Raw genomic sequence first — 15868 nt, 5'->3', positions numbered from 1 at the left:
CAGAAGGGAATTGGTGAGGTTTTATTCACCAAGGCGCCCCCGGGGGTTACAAGAAATAATGGCCACAAGCTAGCAGAGAGCAGATTTAGATTGGACATTAGGAAGAACTTCTTCACAGTTCGAGTGGCCAAGGTCTGGAACGGGCTCCCAAGGGAGGTAGTGCTCTCCCCTATCCTGGGGGTCTTCAAGAGGAGGTTAGATAAGCATCTAGCTGGGGTCATCTAGACCCAGCACTCTTTCCTGCCTATGCAGGGGGTCGGACTCAATGATCTATTGAGGTCCCTTCCAACCCTAACATCTATGAATCTATGAATCTATGAAAACAGTGACAGGCTGGCAGGTAGACAGTAGTTACAGAAGACCTTCTGTTTTGAAATGTCTTCATCTAACCCCTCTTGAATGGTGCAAAAACATCACCATGAATTTTACTAGTTTAAGTATTTAAACATATGATTTAAAAGTTTTGAACTACTTTGATGTTTGCATCTTAATGATGATTTAATTTTCCCTAAATATTTTGCTGAACTAGTACTGCTAGTGATGGTCCTCTGAATGAGATGAAAAATAGTTTTGTTTTGTTTTTAATTTAAACAAGGTTATTTGAGGGAAATTTAAATTTTAAGGGAACTTTGCTCTTCTAATTAAATGGAAGTCTGTGTTATGCAAACCATACAGGTTCCTTTCTACAATCCAATATGGGGCAATGGTGCTTTCCCCAACCTTACATTAGAAGGATGTACAGACCTTACTCATATGGGCATGGACTTTGTAGGATAACACATGATGACAAATACTGTAGAAGGTACACATTGCTTTCTGTTCATAATTAATTACCAAAGGAGAGAGAATATAGTCCAGTAAACAGAGAACTTGTGTGCTTCATGACTTGAAGCAACTCACTTGACCTTTTTGTTTCCATTTCTCCTCTACCCATTGTAGGTTGTCTGTTTAGATGGCAGGGTATTCAGATCAGGAGCTGTTTCTTACTATATTTTTGTATAGAACTTGGCACAAGAGACTTCTGAGCTTGGTAGGAGCCTCTAATAATAAGAGTTATTGTCACAAAGGTTTTTATCTGAGCTCCAAATTAACTAGCTATCCCATCCACAGTAGAAAGATTGAGTTATTGGTCATATAAAGTTGCAGCATGTTACCTGTTACTTGAAATATCCATCTTGATATAGTTAGTAGGGGTGTGCGAAGTGGGCCCTATTTGTTTTGATTCAGATTCAACCTGAATCATAGACAGTAATTTGATTTGTTGATCTAGATCGCTGTCCCTGACTCGATTCGGCCGAATCCGAATCTGAAGATTTGATGCTGATTCAGAGAATCAGCGATTCGGACACAAACACAGCTTTAAAAGTTTCTTCTATATACCTTGAGGTAGCAGGTACAGCTCGTGAATGCTGCAATGCTGGGGTGCATGGAGCATCCCACAGGAGTGCACGGGGGCCCCCCACATACTTAGTGGTAAACACAGAAGTGGACCAGAAGTACTTCTGGTCCACTTCTGGGTCTGCCAGGGAGTGTGCTGGGCCCATCACCCTTGCCCCCCCCCCCCCCCCCCGGCTTGGCGATTGGCCACAGGGGGATCCTGGAGAGGACTGTGTGCTCCCCGACGGATCTGGAAGTAGACCGGAAGTGCTTTTGGTCCACTTCTGGGTCTGCTGCTGATCACACTGGGGAGCCCCCCCTGCTTCTGTGGGATGTGCCATCTGCCCCAGCATTGCAGCACTCACGAGCCCCCGCTACCTAGAGGTATGTAGAAAAAACATTTAAAGCTGTCTCTGTGTCCGAATCTCCAAATCTTTCTGAATCTCTCTGAATCAATTTGGAGGGTTCCAATTCGATTTGGAGAGATTAAAGGGTCCTCTGATTAGATTCAGATTCAGAGATTTGGCCACTGAATCAGGCCCAATGTCTGCCAAATCAAATCAGGGACCGAAACTTTTCACAGCCCTAATAGTTAGACTTTAATCTAGTAAATGCAGTAAATTAATTCATTAAATGTTTAGCAGCATGTACAATAGTGTTTCATAGCTGTTAATGTCCGTGTCCCTTTTCTATGTTTACAGTCTTGAATAAAATCACACAGGCAGAGTGTTAAAGGAATCCTGCATGCCTGCTTTCAAAGGTGTTAGAAAATGTCAGAGGTGGTTCCAGAATCGTTTTTAATACCAAAAGCACAAAGAGCAGCTGTGGCAACTCTCTGTTTTTTGTTTCAGATAGGATCTGGCTGGTGCTTGCCAAAAACCGTTAACTTCTTCAACAAATGAAACACAGAGCCTAATACAGGGGTGGGCAAAATGCAGCCTGCAGGCTGGATGCAGCCTGCCAGGCCAGTCTATCCAGCCCGCGGGGTCCCTAAAAATTTTAGAAAATTAATATTGATCTGCCCTGACTACCTGTCATGCAGCCCTTGATGACTTGCCAAAACTCAGTAAGTGGCCCTCTGCATGAAATAATTGTCCGCCCCTGGCCTAATACCTTGATGTAATGATAGCTATCACTTAAGTTCCTGAGGTGACCAGGAGTACAGCAATAAAACTAGACTAGCTGATTTCTTTACAATTTTGAGGGGTCTCAGAAAATCTAGATATATTCCATTAGAAGAAACCATGCCCCCAGAATGAAGTACTTTAAGGTAGATAAATAATTAGTTAGAACATTGTCATCAGTGGCTAGGTGTCTAATTGGGAGGAGGTAACAAGTGGGACCCAGGAGTGTTCTGGGTCCAGTACAGTTTAATATATCTTTATTAATGATTTGAAGGATGGGTTTGAGTGTACATGGAGCAAATAGAGCAGATGACACCAAGCTGGGTGGAGTTCCAGACACTCTGGAAGGAAAGATTATGATTCAGGCCTTGATAAACTAAAAAAATGGTCTGAAATGAAATGAAATGTAATAAGCACAAGTGCAAAGGCCTGCACATAGAAAAAACAATCACATACAGAAATATAGCCTGGGACTGGCTGGACTGCAGCACTGCAGAAAAGGTAATAGTGGACTATAAGCTGAATATGAGCCAGCAGAGAGCTCTCGTTTTAAAGAAAAGGCGATAGAATACTGGGCTCTATTAATAGGATCACTGCTTGCAAGTCAAGGGAAGAGCTTCTTCCACTCTTTTTGACTCTGGTGAGGTCTCATCTGGGGTACTGTGTCCATTTCTGGACACCACATTTCAAGAAAAACATGAAAAAATGAGAAAGAGTCCAGCAAAAAGCATCAAATTTGAGTAGAAGTCTAGGAAACATAACATCTGAAGAAAGGCTGAAGGAATCAGCATTAGTCAGTCTGGAGAAGGAAAGTCTGAGGGGTGGGGGGTATTTGATAACAGCCTTCAAATACCTGATGGCTGTAAAGAGGATGGTGACAGATTCCTCTCTCTTGCCACAGGCCACAGGAGAAGGAGGAACAGTTTTAACAATGCAGCAAGAGATATTTTGGTTGAATAATAGGAAGAGTTTGCTAACTTATTAACTGTTGATAAGCCCTGGAACAGACTGCCTAGAAAGGTTGTGGAACCCCCATTCCTGAAAGTTTTTAAGAGCAGCTTAACACTTGCATGGCTTAGATAGGGATGGTCCTGCTTGGAGCAGAGATTAGGTTTAAATGCCTTCCTGAAGTCCCTTCCAGCCCTATTTTCATGTGAAGCTATGATCCAATCTGCAATAACATTGGAATTGTACTACTAGGGCCTTTTAGAGGGATTTAAGCCTGTGATTGTTGAACAATGGAAAGATTTAAAAAAAATGAATAGAAATAGCAAATGTGATGTGGGGCCAATTCTCCAATGGTGAAACTCTACTCATCTATGTAGAACAGACCATTTTGAGCTCTATTCCACGTAAGAAAAAAAATGGAGGAGGCAATATGCTCTTTTTAACCACTAGAGTTGTGGGGGCATTGCTGCTTATTTCCCTTTATCCTTCTGAGACCATATATTCCAAAAGATGATTTAACCTTAAGGGACATCATTGAATATTGAAGAGTCCATATTTATTCCTATCTCTTAAAAACAAAACCAAAGTGCACTCAAAGGCATGGCGCAACTTACAGAGTTTTCAAATTGTGCAGCATGTGCTTACACTAAATGTGTCTTTAAAGACTCTTTCAGTAGTCTGTTGCCATTATTTGAATGATAAGGAGCTGTTCTCAACTCTCTATTTCCATATGGAGCAAAAAGGCTTCCAGGTGTCTAACAACTTTGAACCTCCTTGCAAATCTAGCATAGACAGATGCTGAAGTATTCTGTAGGAGGAGAAATAAAATCCCAGTTCCAGATTTAAAAAAAAGTCGGGAGCTTTGCCTGATGCCAGTAAAAATCTAGGAGTTTCATGAGCACTTATTTGAACAAGAATCTCCTACAGTTAAAACTTTACCTAAGAAACTGCCCATGCCAAAATATCTGGAAATTTGAATAATTGATTCCTCTACCCCTCCCCCACCTTATTTCATTTTTGGTACTGACTCCTGGCGGATGTTTGGCACATTAAACCAGCCTTTTTTTAACCTTTTCAGACTTAAGGCATGCCTCAGAAAATGCAAGCTCTTACATTTCTCTCATTTTTTTTAACTACAGAAAAATAACAGAGTAATTTTTCTGTTGCAAAGAACACAGAAAGACCATAATACATAAGAATGTTTTGGCATTATGGATTCCTATATGAAATTTCTGTGTTTATTTTGTGAGTCATGTGCAAGTGTTTGTACACCTATCAGTGCTCATATTGTGTGGTACCCAGCAGCACTCCTAAGAGGATCTCATGTGACCTCAGTCGAGAAACACCACATTAAATTAATTTGTTGCAATTAGAGGAAGCTAATCTCACTGGTCTGCTTGCTCATTCTTTGTGTTTTGACTGCTTCTTTTAAGTTACACTCCTGGAGGAAGAGGCTTGCGGGAAAACTATAATAAGCATCCTTAATGGACACTGGCTTCTCTTGAAATCTTTTGCCAAGCAAGTAGTTCACTAGCCTTCTGTGGAACAATCTCAGCAAATTAAATGAAACATATACAGTATGACAATGTTCCACATTTTCCACCAATGATTCAGATGCATCTCCTTCAGTCTTCATTTTAGTATCTACACAGTGTTTATGTTTAGTTAAATGGAGAATCCAGAAAATGACCCTTTTTTTGTTATTATGAAGCAGGTAAGTATGTATGTATATATGTGATTTATATCTCAGTTTCTGTCTTCCTCCAAAAGTTGTTTCCTACAGCAGAGAATAACCTCAAATAAGAGGCAGCAGTACTTAATTTTTTCGATGGATGTGTAAAAAAACCCTTTGTCTCAAATTCTACTGTGTAACACTGGAGTTTATTACATGAGGAGCAACGTGAGCCTGAAACCAGGCACCCAGAGCAGCAGCGTCACAATAGTCTTTGTACAAACATTTGAACTACAGAAAACGAACAATAGCTTTCATTATCTACAAACAGCCTAACTAAACAGACCCTTCTGGGTAGTTTTGTAATTGCTACAATAAAACCCTTTCTCCCTATGGACTCACATTAAACTTCAACTTTCTTCTGTTGTTCAATACCTAAAAAAACCTTACCGACTTTTAAGCAACTCATTCATAATTTGCTAGTCTTATCGCTATGTCTGTAGCAAAGATCTGAAAGAAAAGTTTTGAACTACGTAGGGAAAAAATTCTTTTATGATGAAGGAAGGCAAATAAATTCTGAAAATGATTGCTGCTTGAATTTTCTGAATTGCATGTTTAGCCAGAGCATTATCATTGTCTGGACCCTGAAACTGAGCCTGAAAAAAATACATTTCAATCATCTTTCCATCAGCAATGTGAATGTTTTAAAAAATATTTAAAAGTTATTTTTATTTAAAAAATAGGTAAGGTGTGGTTACATTGTGACACCGTAAGAGGTGAAAGAGGTTGAGTAGAGGACTGGAATAAAAGTTAAGTAGAGGACACACAGTGCGCATCCAAATGCTACATTTAGATAGACCTAACTGGGATTAGGGTGATCTAACTGCGGTTCTGTATAGATGTTTGGGGAGGTTAGATTGAGAAAACAATGCCTGACCTGATCTAATTTAGTTTGTCTGAAGCAGTGAACTAAAGTAGATTGGGCATGAGATAACCCACTCTACCTAACATCTGTACAAATTTGGAAAGCAGTCCAGGCCTAGGAAAGCCCAGTTCTTCCTAACTCCCACCCTGACCAGACTATTTTTAGCCCCCTGACCTCCTACCCCCAGACAGGCAACCCAGGGACCCACCAACCTTGCCCCACAGACCTGCCAGCCCCACTCATCCCATCAAACCCCACCTCACCCCTGACTTAGGTTGGGTGTCTGGCATAGCTCCCAGCATGCGCAAACATGTGTGCAAGCTGCTGCAGATCTACAATCATACATCTTAAAGTAAGCCATATGATTGTAGATCTGGTACAGCAAATGGCTGCATGTACCCTTAGACTGTAGATGGTCTGGGATGTTATGAATGAGTCATAAGAACTGTTCATATTGTTTCATGAACAGCACTTTATGCAATAACAAAGGACTGCAGGAACTTGGACCTTTATTTAAAGTGCCATGTGCTCAGTATTGTTGCATGCATCCATAATGTAAAGTGTGTGTTTGGAGATATTGTGAAATTCTGCAATTACATGGAACTTCTTGATGTCATCCTTTTTACTTACTACTGTATATCAGCCAAATTAGTCAGTTCTTAAGCAGGTAAAACACCAATATTTGGTCCTATCTATATAACCATTCATATAATTATATTTCATTATTACTTATCTATTGAGCAAGCCTCTAACAGGTATATAAACAACGCATGGTTTATTGGGTATGAACAGAGCTAGGGTTAACTCATGGGTTCTCAAAAATCAATGTGGGGACTGGAGGTAAAAATTGGCTTTTAACGTGCATACATAATTAAGTTATAGAACACATGGCTAGTTAATGATTGACATTATAACAAGCTTCTTGTTTGTGAAACCTTGAAAGATGTGACTGTCTGGCACCAAATATGGATGTCATTGTGTTAAATGAGACTGTTGAGTCCGTGACAGGTACAAGGTGCAATGAAGGGGAGAAAGTGGTTTTAGAGCTAAATACAACTGATTTTTTGTGATCATTACAGTGGCACAAAATAGCAAGAGTAGGATTTTATTTTAATTCTTGAAGCACAGCAGAATGCTGGCACTTAATGCTAGAGAGTGAATTAGCTATGAATCATGCCTCTCTTTGTGTTAAGAATATTAGAAATCATCACATACAAACTGTGAGGTGAGAAGTTAATTGTGGCTTCCTAATCTAAAATCTCCTTTTGTCTCATTATAGCCAAAGACAAAACTTCCATGGCATCAACAAGAGCAAGATCACATCCCTTAGAGAGCTTACTAGGCAGCACGGAAAATCTCTCTCATTCTAAATGCATATATACAATGTATTATATATATATATATATATATATATATATATATCTCATACTACATACCCTAATGCCATACCATACCATATATTAAAAGATGGGGTGCATGTTTTAAACAAAGAAACTGATTTCCCAAAAGTTTGGTCAAAAGTCATTCTTCCTTCAAATTCGAAGATGACCATGACATCACTGGTTGGTTTGAGTTCTGTGAATATGTGAAAGACTGATTAGGCCAATTTGTGCTTTGAACTATCTAGGGCACACTGGGAAAGAGATGCTGCTCTGAGTTGCTTGATCAAAAGTATGGCTTGGCAAGTCAATAGCTGGGCAGGCATCATGATTTCATGTAAGCCTACTGCAATTTCTGATTGTGTACCAACACTATATCCCCAAGCTTGCTGAGTTAGTCTTGTAGTGTATGCAAACATGTACCATCATGAACGGAACAAAGTGGCTTTATGTATCTTATAACTTGATATTTAAATGAATTACTTTCAGGGAAAATACTTTTTGTTTCATTTTGTCTTCCCAATACAACATGTGTGTTTATTGGATAGCTATGCAAATAAATACAGTAATATATACCACAGTAATTTGGGTAACACATTTTGCACTTATTATACTATTATGAAACAAAATCTTTAAAAAATAATTACTGGTAAATGTTTGAAACAAATTTAAAAAAACCCCACGGAGATTTATTTTAACCATATGGGTATTCATAGCTAGATTTTCTAAAGGGTTCACTAGCATCCAGAAGCTTTTGTTTAGTCATTAAAATGAATGGCCAAGTTTAAAAAAAAAAAGCTCAATTCTTACTATGCTTTAGTTGAGCCACTGGGTTCTGAAAACTTTTGACAATCTGACCTTTAAAGCTTAATTAAAGGGCCAGACAGTCTTCAATTACAGTCATGCAGCCCATTGACTGACCACGTATTCCAGAAGTTCAAAAGGGCAGAGTTTGACTTGAAGTCTCTAAGTCTAATGTTATTTTAAATGAATACACAATGACTTACTAAGTCTAATCTGCTTACACTAATGCATCAAATTAGTATTGTTATTCTAGAATTTCAGAACTGTGAGAGAGCATGAGATAGCACTGAAGTGGCCTCAGAAAGCATTAAAATATAATTAATTATGTCCTGCAAGTTACAGTTCTTGAATCATTAACAAGTTTGGGAAAGCCATTACAAGGTTAGATAGGCCTTGCTTTGCAATAGAGCAGTACAGCAAAACAAAACAGACATACCGTAACCTATTTGGGTGTAAACAGAATTTCACCTGATATAATACACCACAAAAGATACTTGTTTTCAAGCTTGGCTGAAATGCAGGCCTTATAGCACATCTCTGCTGTGAATTTTATTACAAAATAACAAAAAAAAAAAGATTATTTGACTACATAGGCTAATATATAAAGGCCTTACAGTACTGGATTTATCTATTTTGAGCAATGTCTCAGCTTTTGTTCTGAGTGTTATGAATCAGTACCAGATCATATATAGTTAGTTCACACATGCTATCCATTTAGACAGGGAGTTTACATCTTTAAAACTGTCTCTGTTGCACAGATAAATTAAACCCTGATTAGCATCAGCATATGAAAAGCAAACTATATAGTGACCATATTGCTAGAGCTCTTTAGTAGATAATATATATACAGCTGGACATAGTTGAAATAAAAAAGATATCTATGCCAATCATAACCTGGAGCAGTGTAGAACAGCAAGCAACACAGTTTATGTCTATACCATCCATACAGTTGGTCCACTAAATATATCACCCATAAGGATTCTTACTTTGTATCTTCTGGACCATCATGGCAAAAATATCATCTCAATGCTACTGAAATAAAAAAAGGAAATTTAAATAAGCTTACACCTAGGGTTGCCTGCCTAATGTCTGCTTATTATGTACTGATATGTACACTGCATATATATGTACATGCATATATTCATTGCATGTGTGGAGAGATAAAGTGATCTGCCCACATGCTGATTCAATCCCTTGGGTCTGCCTCAGTTTTCTTCAGTGGTAAGAGCAAAGTAACCAGCAATATTTCCTAGGCATACTAAGAGTATCATTTAAAGTTAGTTATTTTTAGGGTTCAGTCCTGCAAACACTTATGCATGCACTTAATTTTAAGAAATATCAAGAAATATAAACTGTGGTATTTGCTGTTTGTACTATATGTTATTGGTATTCTTTATAGGGCAGAAATGTCATGATACATTGTACACTGTATTTGTGTCTGATAATTGAGACAGCTTTTTATTGAGCTGGAAGTGTTCCTTTAGTACAACTGTTCCCTGTTGAACAAGGTTGCATGTCAGACTGGTATATAACTTCATACTCATCATACTCAGTGCCTGACCACACACATCTTTAAAGATGTGTTTCTGGAAGAGGTAAGACAACATTCTGAATTTAAGTCACACACTCTTGGACTTTAGTGAATCCTTCATAAAAAAAAAAGACAGAGAGAGAAATTTATAGCAAAGTCTATAAAAATATTTGATAGTGTTGTTTCCACTGGACACCCATTAGGAAATTTCTACAGAAAAGTGATTAAATTGTAGAGATGTATTATTATTTCCTTTTGGAAAATATATGAAATACAATTCTGTTTTTATAAATTTGAAAAAAAATACCAATGAACATTTTGCTATTTTACTTTGATAAAATAGTCTTAGACTAGAACAATAGAAAGGACCAACACAATGAGCACAGCATGTGCAATGTGGTGAACAAGGTACTTCTGATATGGTGGATATCAGTACTGAAATTTCTTGACATATCCTGGTATTTTTCTTACAACAGACAGGAATGACTAAGCAACTGGCAGCATGCTGGGAAGTCAGTGTGTACTCTGTAACATCAGGTAGTGCTACAGCTAGCCAGATTCATTGCATTACTCTGCTCACCTTGACTTACTCACTTTTGGGATCACCTTTCTACTGTGGAAACTTCAGAGGTGTACAAGCTTGCCTTAATAAGTAAGTATTAAATCAAAGTATAAGTTAGTTTTGTAAATCCAAGGGTTTCTTAAAACAGTGCAAACAAGCAAAGAACAGCACAAATGGAAACATGCTAACATAATGCTAAGAATGTGTATCTACAGTACCTACCTCAAGGTTACTTTCTTCTAAATCAATTAACTTTTCTTTATACAGACTCTGTAACCACTTTACCAATCATAATCATTTTCACATTTATTCTGTACTGGAAGGAGTACTGTACTGGAAGGAGTAGAAATGTCAGGTTGAATTCTGTAATCTAATTCAATAGTTGTGAGGTGGTTTCTGAGGTAACCTTAGCAGCCCAACTCTTCTGTCATTTATTTGCATTGCAATTTCAGTGTTGCAATTCTAATATATATATATATATATTTGTTTTTACAGGGTCATACTCATCAGTATACATCAGCTGTGGTAGGCTGGGTTGGTGATGCAAAGCATCTCTAAATCTAATTCAATTATCTGGTTAAGATGAATTTATAGCTATCTTGTTTCACTGTAGTGGCTCACAGCAGATAGAGAGAACTGGTATATTTTGCCTTGACTATTTAGTCATGTTCTGCCATCAGTTATATCCTTGAAACTCTGTTCAGGGAAGTTGCCTGGGTGTAACAAAGAGCGGAATTTGTCTTTAAATGCTTCAATGTTTCTGATATTTCATTACAAGATGTTTCATTACATTCACAGCATGTTTAATATACAGTGTTCAAACTGTCTTGTAATTCATCCAGTCATGAATTCAGTGAGTCAAAGTACCCACTTATACTGGTACTTAAAACCTTTGTATCTGTTTCTGAGTTATGGTTAAATGTTCATCGGTATTAGGCTAAATTTTGCACTGACTCACTGCTATGCTCAAAGAGAGCTAGTTAACCATGTTAGGCTGAAGTCAGACAGAAGACAGGATACATTTGCACCTCATAGGCTAAATAAATGGGAAATGTATACAGTAAGCTTTTGTGTGCCCAAGCTCACTTACAGATGCTTTCTGATTACTGCTATGCTGCCTTTATGTGCTTACTAATCATTCAGCAGAGTTTATCACCCATTTAACTGAGAGCAGAATTTGGGTTAGAATGTCAGATGAGAGATTTTCCAGGACAGAATGATGCAAATGTAGTGATGCTCTTGACAGTTCTAAGAGAATCTCAGTCCAGGGTCATTCATAGAATCATAGCATCATAGAAAATGAGGTTTGGAAGGGACCTCAGGAGGTCATCTAGTACAACGCCCTGCTCAAAGCAGGACCACCCCCAACTAGATCATTCCAGCCAAGACTTTGTCTAGCTGGGTCTTAAAAACCTCCAAGGATAGAGTCCACAACCTCTCTGGGTAACCTGTTCCAGTGTTTTACTACCCTCCTAGAGGGAAAGTTTTTCCTAATATCTAACCTGAACTTCCCTTGCTGCAACTTGAGACCACTGCTCCTTGTTCTCTCAGCTACCACCACTGAAAACAGTTTAGCTCCAACCTTTTTGCAATCATCCTTCAGTTGACAGCTGCTATTAAATCCCCCCTCAGTCTTCTCTTCTCCAAACTAAATAATCCCAATTCCCTCACTCTGTCCTCAGAAGTCATGTGCCTCAGCCCCTTAACCATTGTTGTTGATAACTCCTGGACTCTCTCCAATTTTTCCACATCCTTTCCATAATGGGGGCCCCAAAACTAGACACAGTACTCCAGATGTGGCCTTCTCAGTGCTGAAGAGAGGGGAAGAATCATTTCCCTTGATCTGCTGGCAATGCTCCTACTGATGCAGCCTGGTATGCCATAAGCCTTTTTGACAACAAGGGTACACTGTTGACTCATACCCATTTTATCGTCCGCTTTAAACCCCAAGGTTGTTTTCTACAGAGCTGCTGCTTAGCCGGTCAGACACCAGCCTGTACCAATGCATGGGCTTGTTCTGTCCTAAGTGCAGGACTTTGCACTTGTCCTTAATGAACATCATGAGATTTCTTTTGGTCCAACCCTCTAATTTGCCAAGGTATCTATAAATCCTAGCCCTGCCCTCCAGCATATCTCCCAGCTTGGTGTCATCTGTAAACTTGCTGAGGGTCCACTCTGTCCCACCTATATACTAATGCTAGGAGCATGGGGAACAAGCAGGATGAATTAGCGCTCCTGCTAGCACTAAACACCTATGACTTAGTGGGGCTAACAGAGACCTGGTGGGATTCATCCCATGACTGGGCGGTACATATGGAGGGCTATAGATTGTATAGAAAGGACAGGTCAGGGAAGAAAGGGGGGGGGGGGTTGCACTTTATGTCAGTGAGCAATATACATCAACCCTCATCAAGACAGAATCCAAGGTTGAGGAAGTAGAAGGATTGTGGGTTAGGCTACATGGGGGGCAAGGAGAAAGGGATTTGGTGGTAGGGGTCTGCTACAGACCCCCACACCAAGGGGAAGAAATAGATGCGGGGCTCCTGAGGCAACTCTCGGAGACCATAAAAGCTAAAGAGGCGGTAGTCATGGGGGACCTAAACTACCCGGACATCTGCTGGGAGACGCAGACAGCAAGGTCCCATCGCTCACACAGGTTTCTAACCTGTATACAGGACCTCCACCTGACACAGGAGGTGCATGGTCCCACTAGGGGGAATGCCATACTGGATCTGGTATTGGCAACAGGAGATGACATGATAGGAGACCTCCAGATCGGTAGCCATTTGGGAGACAGTGATCACCTAATAATAGAATTCAACATAAGACGGCGAGTGGGTAAGGTAACTAGTAGGGTGAAAGTGCTAGACTTTAGGAAAGCTGATCTCAATGCACTCAGGCGATTAGTCAAGGACGCACTGCAGAGTAGGAGTTTTGAAGGGATGGGAGCCCAAGAAGGGTGGCTGTGCCTACAGGAAACGATCCTTCGGGCACAAAGCAAGACGATCCCCGAGCGAGGCAAAAAAGGGAAAGGGGCCAGGAGGCTTCCCTGGCTGACCAGAGAAATCCAGGGCAGCCTAAGGGCCAAAAGGGGAGCACATAAAAAGTGGAAACAGGGTGAGATCACTAAAGATGAATATACCTCCTCTGCTCGTGCTTGTAGGGAGGCAGTTAGGCGGGCCAAAGCTACCATGGAGCTGAGGATGGCAACCCAAGTAAAAGACAACAAGAAATTGTTTTTTAGATATATTGGGAGTAAAAGGAAGGCCCAGGGAGGAATAGGACCACTGCTAAATGGGCAGAAACAATTAGTGACAGATAGGGGGGACAAGGCTGAACTCCTCAACGAGTTCTTTGCCTCAGTGTTCCTAAGTGAGGGGCACGACAAGTCTCTCACTGGGGTTGTAGAGAGGCAGCAGCAAGGCACCAGACTTCCATACGTAGATCCTGAGGTGGTGCAGAGTCATTTGGAAGAACTGGATGCCTTTAAATCGGCAGGCCCTGATGGGCTCCATCTGAGGGTGCTGAAGGCACTGGCCAACATCATTGCAGAGCCACAGGCAGGAATATTCGAACGCTCGTGGCGCACGGGCCAAGTCCCGGAGGACTGGAAAAGGGCTAACGTGGTCCCCATTTTCAAAAAGGGGAGGAAGGAGGACCTGGGCAACTATAGGTCAGTCAGTCTCACCTCCATCCTTGGTAAAGTCTTTGAAAAAATTATCAAGGCTCACATTTGTGACAGCCCGGCAGGGCAAATTATGCTGAGGGGAAACCAGCATGGGTTTGTGGCGGGCAGATCGTGCCTGACCAATCTAGTCTCTTTCTATGACCAGGTTACGAAACGCCTGGACACAGGAGGAGGGGTGGATGTCGTATACTTAGACTTCAGGAAGGCCTTCGATACGGTATCCCACCCCATACTGGTGAACAAGCTAAGAGGCTGTGATGTGGATGACTGCACAGTCCGGTGGGTGGCGAATTGGCTAGAGGGTCACACCCAAAGAGTCGTGGTGGATGGGTCGGTCTCGACCTGGAAGGGTGTGGGCAGTGGGGTCCCGCAGGGCTCGGTCCTTGGACCGATACTCTTTAATGTCTTCATCAGCGACTTGGACGAGGGAGTCAAATGTACTCTGTCCAAGTTTGCAGATGACACAAAGCTATGGGGAGAAGTGGACACACCGGAGGGCAGGGAACAGCTGCAGGCAGACCTGGATCGGTTGGACAAGTGGGCAGAAAACAACAGGATGCAGTGCCAGGGCCCTGTAGCTGCTCATGGCCCTGGGGCCCAGGCTTCATACACTACCCAGCTAGGCATCAGCTCCAGCCCCAGCCCTGCCCAACTCACTGCCTCCCTCCCTATGGTGGCCTTAATCTTCCCTGCCAGATTTACCTGCAGGAGCTGCTCTTTAGGCTGCCTGGCAGCCATGTGCATATACATGCACATAGAGCTCCCTATCTGACCTCCCTTCTTCTGCTCCCCTCAGCCCCCTGCAGGTTGGAACTCTGCTAGCTTGCAGAGAGCTCTGCAAAAGTGGAAAATCCACGTCTTTCAGTTAAAAGGGAAAATCCATATTTTTTTCCATCTTTCCGTGGAAAACAGAAAACCCTGTTCATAAGACACTGCCACTTGTGCAAAGCTGTTCATTGTATTCCTAAGAGCAATACAGAATACTTTTAAGTGATCATCTAAAGACAGTTGCAAGGCTCTTGAATGGTTCATCTTGTGGATTGACCCTGGTACCATGCACGGTCAGCAGCTATGCAAAGCCAGCACATCTGGAAGAGTGTGGATAGTGATATAAACCATTTAGGGCAACAGTGGAACTCCATTCCGAGTGAACTCACACATGCATATCTATGGAATTTTCTACCTGTGTCATACGAATTCCTGGAACTGATCCCCATAACTATCTGAGTATTTTGTTGCCTGTTACATGTCTACCAAGCCTGTGTGAATCAGCCAGTATTCGATCCAGATTCAGATCCAGCTGATTTAGGGGACAGTGATTTGATTTGGTGATTTGGATCACTGTCCCGAATTGTTTCGGCCAAATCGGATTTGAAAGATTCGGTGCTGATATAGTGTGATTCGGCCATAGACTATAATGGGGAATTGCTAAAATACCTATAACTTTGTCATTTTTTTGTGGAATTGGATGAAAACAGCAGGGATGGTAGCCCATTCTGAGGGCATGAAGCCTCCCAAGTTTCAAGAAGATAGGTGCAGGGGTTTCTGTGAAATTGCACCTCAAACTGTTGACAGGGTGAGGCCACAGCTGGAGTAGTGCATCCAGTTTTGGGCTCCACAATTCAAAAAGGATGTTGGAGAAGCTTGAGAGAATGCAGAGGAGAGCCACGCACATGATCAGAGGTCAGGAAAACAGACCTTATGATGAGAGGCTGAGAGCCCTGGGACTCGTCAGCCTGGAAAAGTGCAGGCTCAGGGCAATCTGGTGGCCACCTACAAGTTTATCAAAGGTGTTCACCAGGATCTGGGGGAACATCTGTTCACCAGAGTGCCCCAAGCGATGACAAGATTGAACGGT

This window comes from Alligator mississippiensis, chromosome 2, assembly GCF_030867095.1.
Source record: "Alligator mississippiensis isolate rAllMis1 chromosome 2, rAllMis1, whole genome shotgun sequence".
In the NCBI taxonomy this organism is placed as follows: domain Eukaryota; kingdom Metazoa; phylum Chordata; order Crocodylia; family Alligatoridae; genus Alligator; species Alligator mississippiensis.
Note: the sequence above shows the minus strand (reverse complement) of the source record.